This window comes from Asparagus officinalis, chromosome 6 (assembly GCF_001876935.1).
Source record: "Asparagus officinalis chromosome 6, Aspof.V1, whole genome shotgun sequence".
NCBI lineage: Eukaryota > Viridiplantae > Streptophyta > Magnoliopsida > Asparagales > Asparagaceae > Asparagus > Asparagus officinalis.
Window position 1 is genome coordinate 4,122,169 of NC_033799.1, and position 7,388 is coordinate 4,129,556.

Consider the following 7,388-nt stretch of genomic DNA (forward strand, 5'->3'; position numbering starts at 1 on the left):
GAATGATAAAACAAATATAGGTTGGGCAACCTTACGTATCGTGAATTCGGGAAAGGTAGCTTTCGGCTTTGAACCTTTCCTTAGTGAGTTCATCGCCACCTGAGGGACATAATGGACTAGGCCTTGAATTAGGCCCCTTTAATCAGGTATTGATGAAAACACACACAATACGCTTCATCTATTGAGCAAAGCGGGTTGAGCGTTAAAGGCCATGCTCACAATAAACCGACTCATGAGAGTTTCTAGGGGTTAGCCCAACCCCCCCTAACCGCGGCCATCACGGTTCCTCTCACGTAGGTAAGTCCTCAAAGGGTACTACAGCTGTTTATTTAATACCCCCCACAATACACGCGTTGGACTTATTAAGAGTAAAACTCAGCCTAGCCAGCTGTATCATAAGAGCATCGTCATCATAGAGAAGGGGTAGTAGCAAATGCTACATAATGATATATAAATATATCTAGGTCGATGCTCCACACGAGTGTCACTAGTCAAGATTCTTTTCATAGACTTTACAAAGTCTAGAATCATAACTTTGCCTAGCAGGCGTTGTATTTATTTATCAAGTTCTTATTTTGTAATTAGTCCATCATATTGTTTGAAATTGACATTAGGTCATGATCTATGATCATAAAAGATCATAGTAGCTATGTCTGAAGAGATTGACCTTAATATCTGAACATTTCAAACTAATGTGGAACTAAAAATTCTGCAGTTATGCATATGCACATACATGAATGAAATTAATAATAAATACATGCAGAGCATAATAGGATTTCGTATCTTAAAATATATTTTCGTATCTTAAAATATATTTCATACTTCATAATTCAAATGCATAAAATTTTTAAAATTCTTCTATTATAAGAGGTTACAAATTGGTTGCCTACAAAGGAGACCGTCCAAATTTAAATCGGTTGCCTACAAAGGAGACCTTCCAAATTTAAATCGGTTGCCTACAAATGAGACCTTCCAAATTTAAATTGGTTGTCTACAAAAGAGACCTTCCAAATTTATGTTGCCATTTTCTAGTACCACCTCTTATACAAATAATAATAATAATAATATTTGTACATACGTGCTTTAAATTTTTGAAGTGCATTCTTGCTTAAAACCTTGTAATTAATCATGTAACAAATGCAAGTTATCTAAAAAGATATATGAGCATTTATTGCAATATTCATCAAAATGCAATAAAAATGATGAACTTTACATTTGAAGATTTGAAATATAATCCATCATATAAAATAGAATTTTAAAAAATGCACCTCTTTGATTTGGTTTGCTCATATATTGATCATTTATCATTAGACAATATATGATGCAAGAAGCGTAATTAAATAAATGCATATGAATTTTTTTTCTCATAATTCCGATCCTCTTATTCCAAACCAAAAACTCCTAAAGTGAAAAGATTAAAGTTTTACCCGGGTAGTTAGCCAGGTAAGGATAGTAATAGAGGTTGATCAAGGATCAATTAAGTACCTCGTTCCTTGCAGAGCGCATTACGCAACCCTTAAACCTTGCCTTAGACACCAACTAATCCAAGAAAACTTGAATCGGTTCACTCAATGAGTTTTTGTTTCTTAACAGTATATAGAAACTTTAAATTATTTCCTGTTAGCATTTAATTTGCCTAGCAACTATACTGCAAACATATGATGTATAAGGCCGAGGAGGGGTTTACCTATTGATGTTCGAACCTCGTGATTTTCATGTCGTGAGAGCAAAACCAGTCTATAAAGCTTACACATTAAAGAGGATTAATGAAAATAAGCATTTAACAACTCAAATTAATCAGCAATAAACATGTGCAATTAATCACAGAGATAATCTTTACTTTTAAAGATCTAAAATATAATTCACCATATAAAATAAAATTAAAAGATGCATAGCTTGCAAGATGATATTAGAGATCTAGTTGTCTGTATTTTTCTATAACTGAAGTTATATTATATGAAGATCTTTCCAGGTAACTGATTGTTTCTTTCAGTTATTCATACATTCTAAAGCTAAACAATGCCTTATAATCAATCAATGCATGTAAAAGTAGCACTGTGGCTGTCAGAAGTATTACAATATAAGGCTTGCTGGTTATTTGTCATGCTCATTATGAGTTCCAGCATACCACATGAAAAACCTTGGCAATGATAATAATACACTTGTATCAGATACATAATCATGACATGGTGGACATTTATATCTTTCAAAGTAATTAGCCAAGGTGTATCTGCTATTTGGTGCCAATTGACATATTAATTTATAAACCTCATGTATAGGACACAAGCGTTGCATAGCAAGCTAGATTAATTACTAGTCAAGAATAATTAATAGCAATTAATCAATTACATTAACTAATTAATTTTAGCAATTAATTATTATAATTGTCCGATAAACAGTAATGAATACTAACGGACATCCCAAATTAATTTTCAGTGAACAGTAATTCATATTTTTTATGATAAACAGTAAATTTTTGATTAATTGTCGCAATTAAACAAATGCTGTAATTAAAAAAAAAACACTACAATTAACAGAAATTCGGATGAATAGGATTCCCCCTAATGAACAGTAACTTCCGAATGAACAGTAATTTTTTTATTTTTATTTATTTTATTTTATTATAACTTTCGGATTTAAAACAAAAGCTATAAACTCTCAATCTTCTAGATTGTTGGGAATTTATCAAATAATTAATATTATAGCATGAATTAAATCCAAAATCAAAATAAATAAGAGATAAGAAAATCAAGCCTGAACGGGAGCAGTCGTGTAAACACTGCCCTAGAAGATTGTGGATGGAATCTACCTAAACATTCATTTATTCTCTGGTTGGCATTCTTATCAAGGCTGCTAACACAAGAAAGACTTTGCAAAATGAGAATTCTGAACTCAAATCAGTGCACCCTATGTTCAAGAGAAGGACAGATTGAAACCTGTCAGCACCTTTTTTTCGAATGCCAATATTCAGCTAGTGTTTGGAATCAAGTTATGGATTGGCTATGCTTCAAAAGGAAATCATGCAGGTGGGATCAAATCACCAGCCTGGTTTGGGAACAATTTGAGAGAGAAAAGTTTCAAAATAAAGCTTAAAAGGATGGCATTATCTACTTCAGTCTACATGATTTGGCAAGAGAGGAACTTTCGTATATTTCAACTGCAATTAAGAGGCCCTGATCATCTTTTTAGCATGATTTGGCAAGAGAGGAACTTTCGTATATTTCAACTGCAATTAAGAGGCCCTGATCATCTTTTTAGCTTGATAAAGATACATGTATATATAAGGATTTTGAATGATAATATACCTCAGCACATAAAGAACTATGTAGAGAATTTTTAGTTTTGAAGACTTGATAATATACCTCAGCACATAAAGAACTATGTAGAGAATTTTTAGTTTTGAAGACTGTATTCTGTAACCAGTCTTGAGATAGACATTGATGTATTATAACTTCCATATATTGGTAATGAATAAAAATTTTCATTGACCAAAAGTCAGTGAATGAGTCTTTGAGGAAATAACGCAGAAATTTGGAGCCATTGTAATTCATTGATAAGCTACTTGAAGCAAAAAACTAAAAATAAATAAGAAAGTCAAATGGTTCTTCGATCAGCCAAAAAAACATAAACTTAATTTCAGAAATGATAAAAACTTCAGATTCTAGAACTTTAAGGGGCAACATCAAATGATCCAATATTCTTTGACAATCAATATTCTACGCAGATAACCTACAAGTTGCAAAATAACAAAATTAAACTATGACATGAAACTTTATTGAATAAGTTAACCAAGAAGGAGAATTTTTTTTTTTTTTTTTTTTTTTTTTTTCCAAGAAGAATTTTTTTTTTTTTTTTTTTTTTTTTTGCATTAAAAGAAAAAAGAATCTCAACAGTAAAATGATATAATAGAGATTAGTCCCAGTAGATACTGTAAAATTTTGATGAATTATACTTATAGTGAAAGGAATCCTGCACTCTCTAATTGGCATTTTCTTCTCTTCTCCGACCCTCTCATGCCATCGCCGCAGAAAAAGAGAAATCAAAAAGAAAACGCGAAGAGGAAAGTTCAGATAATTTCTTATTGGAAACGAGTTTTAATGTTTACCTCTGTAATTATTTTTATAAAATGCATACTTAAAATTGCTTCAAATCTTCTTAGTTTGACTCTTCGTTACTGTGCAGGAAGTTAAAAGAAATTTTTTATTGGTTTTTTTTGGAATAAGTTTAGGAGGCAAAGTATTATTCATTGTGCCTGTGATAACGTTTGGATCCCTTTGTTGGTAGCTAATGACGAGTCATCTATAGGACCCACAATATCAGCGTGAGATGCCTTGACGATTTGGGTCTTTATTTTAATTGTAACTTTCAATTTTTGACGTGGCTTCAGTATTAAACAAGTGTTTTTATAGGGAGTAGGGAGTTAACAATGTGTTTTCTTAAAAAAGGAGGTGTATTCCGTGACAAAAGTTTGGGGTTTTATAAAATGTTCTTCGATTCTCGACCCAAAATGTTTTTCAAAAAAACGTTTATCACAAATATTTAGGTTTTTTGTGCAAAACGTGCGTTTAATCTTTTCATTTTAAACTCGACTGACCACCTAATATTCCAAGCACCAATTTAATTTTGTAAAATAATCAGTTTTGAATTTTGACTGAGAGAAAAGCGTTGCAGCATTATAAATTGCTCTAATGCCGTAGCTCTCTCTCCCTCAGTAGGAGTTCCCTTTCACTTGATCCGAACTTAACAGCTCCGAGTTTTTCAAAGCCAAGCCATGGGGACTAACGCTGAGTTGCCTGCCGTCGCTAACAGGTACATAAGTTTCATGTCCTATGTATCGATTAATTTGCCATGTATATATTTGTTAAGGATTATATACGAATCATGAATGTGTTGTTGACTGATTGATTTGTATAGGTTAGAGGGGAAGGTTGCTCTGATTACCGGCGGTGCCAGCGGCATCGGTGAGTCCACGGCAAGGCTCTTCTGCCGACACGGTGCAAAAGTAGTCATTGCCGACGTCCAAGATGAGCTCGGAGAGTCCGTTTGCGGCGATCTTGGCGCCGCTGCGTCCTTCATCCATTGCGATGTCACGAATGAAGATGATATTAGCAAAGCCGTCGACCACGCTGTCGAAAAATTCGGGCAGCTCGATGTCATGTTGAACAATGCCGGTACAATAATATTGCGCCTCCACATTTCTCATCTAAATTAAGGACTTGACGGTTAAAATTTACTTAATTGAAACAAATTGATTTTAGAATAACCTTATTAATTACACTTTTTTTTCTAACCAAAAAAATTCATGGGACCAAACCATGAAAAGGGTTGACACCTGTCATTTCTTTGGATTTGAACCAAATTCAACGACATAGTGATGCAATTAATTTGTGGACTCAGGTATCGCCGGCTCACCAGTATCAAGCGTCGTCGACTCCCAAAAATCCGACTTCGAGCGAGTCCTTAGCATCAACTTAGTCGGCGCGTTCCTGGGCACTAAACACGCCGCCCGCGTGATGATCCCAGCACGCAGATGGGCTGGCATTCTCGCCACATCCAGCCATTGCATGCGTGCAGCAGCCGCGCTGCCTTCCGCCACGCTTACACTTGCCCTCCAAGCACGCCGTCGTCGGCTGACAAGAACGCGGTTCGAAGCTCGGTCGGCTATGGGTCCGAGTCAACTGCGTGTCCGCCTGGCTCGCCACGCCGTTGGCCACCGGATACAACACGGCGCTGACGGATGAGCAGCTTGAGATGCGAGGCGGGTATGCGAAGTTGAGGGTGACGCGTTTAAGAAAGTGCAGGACATTGCACTGCGCTCTTGTTTTGGCTTAGCGAAGAATCGAGGTACGTGAGCGGGCAGAATCTGGTGGTGGACGGGGCTTTTTCTGCTGGGAACGGTGGGATTGATGTCTTCAACTAGCTAGATGTGCCATGCCATGCGTGTGGTGTTTGATTCGGATTCTATTTATGTTGTGATTGTGAAGTAATTGCAATGTAATTGTCAGTTACATGCAAAATAATACTCAAAAATTAAAATAAATCAACTGCGCATACTAATGCGATTGATTGTTGAAACTATTGCCCCACCTGTGGTCATATTTGCACTTATTTTGTACTTTTTACTCAAGAATCAGTAAGTATCTATCTACTATATATGCTTGAAAATGCCCTTACCCTCAGCCTGCTTTCTCATTTTCCCGCTAGTTAGGGCAAGTCTAACGTCTTAAGGAATATCCAACTCCGAATAATTGACCGTAGCAAGACTATATATAATTTCTAGCTCCAGTTTTATATAGCTGCAACGTTGGCTTCTCTATAAATGTGATGCATGACAAAGAAACATAGTAGATAACAAATTCATGGCCTCCTGGGCACATTTAAACTTTTTTTTTGGTCAATGAACTGTAAATTTTATTCATCTCTCAAATTGAACATGTAAGGTATTACAAAGAACCAGATAAACCTGGAAACCTAAAGAAAATTACAAATTTTCAAGTAATTCTTTCATATGCACATGTGAACTATCATTTAGAACTTTATAGAAAACTGAAAGTTTAATATCCCTAAAGACTTGAGTAGGCAGCCTCCTCTTGTCCTGAAAAATTCTTAAATTTCTCTCCCTCCAAATCATATATACAGCAGCAGATAACACCATCCTTTTCAGCTTCTTCATAGGATTTTTACCTTTCAAATTGAAAGAGTACCAGTTCAGTAGCATGCTCCATGAACAGGATCTCCATTTATATCACAACCAGCTCATCACCAAGTTCCACACTTCAGCTGAATATTTACACTCAAAGAAGATATGATCCCTTGCCTCTATTTGATGACTGTCACACAGAACACAGTGAATTTGATTGGTGCTCAAGATGTTCATTCGGCACAATCTATCTTTGGTAAGTAGCCTTGAATGACATGCTAACCAAAACACAAAGGAGTGTTTAGGGTATAGGAAGCCATCCCAAACTGTTTTAGCCAGTGTTTAGGGTATAGGAAGCCATCCCAAACTGTTTTAGCCCAAGTAGCTGTACTAGCAGGTTGCAAAAGAGCTCTGTATACTGCAGTTAAACGAAGATTTCCTCCTGAGCAACAATCTGCTATAACATTCATTACAGTAACAGCACTTCCAAACTTACTCAAAAGCATATCTCTCACTTTAAGGAGTTGCCTCCACATCCATGAGTCATTAGTCTTAGGTTGAACAGTCCATACACCTTGGTTATGTAGATAGTTTCCATGAACCCACTTGATCCATAGGAGATCCTTTTTAAGATGGATCATCCACAGGAGCTTAGTGGCAGCTGCGTAGTTCCAGAATTTAGCTGAGAATATACCCAGACCCCCATATTCTTTTCCTTGACAAACAGATCCCCATTTTACTAAGTGAA

General features: G+C 35.8%; 1 long non-coding RNA gene and 1 pseudogene across 1 annotated transcript; one reads left to right on the plus strand and one right to left on the minus strand.

Moving 5' to 3' along the window:
• Positions 3,653 to 5,503, minus strand: LOC109845232. Its single transcript, XR_002248256.1, has 3 exons — positions 5,413 to 5,503; positions 4,942 to 5,126; positions 3,653 to 3,729 (listed from the first exon to the last, which is right to left on the minus strand). It is a non-coding gene; the product is annotated as an uncharacterized LOC109845232 (long non-coding RNA).
• LOC109845231 lies at positions 4,630 to 6,039 on the plus strand (annotated as a pseudogene).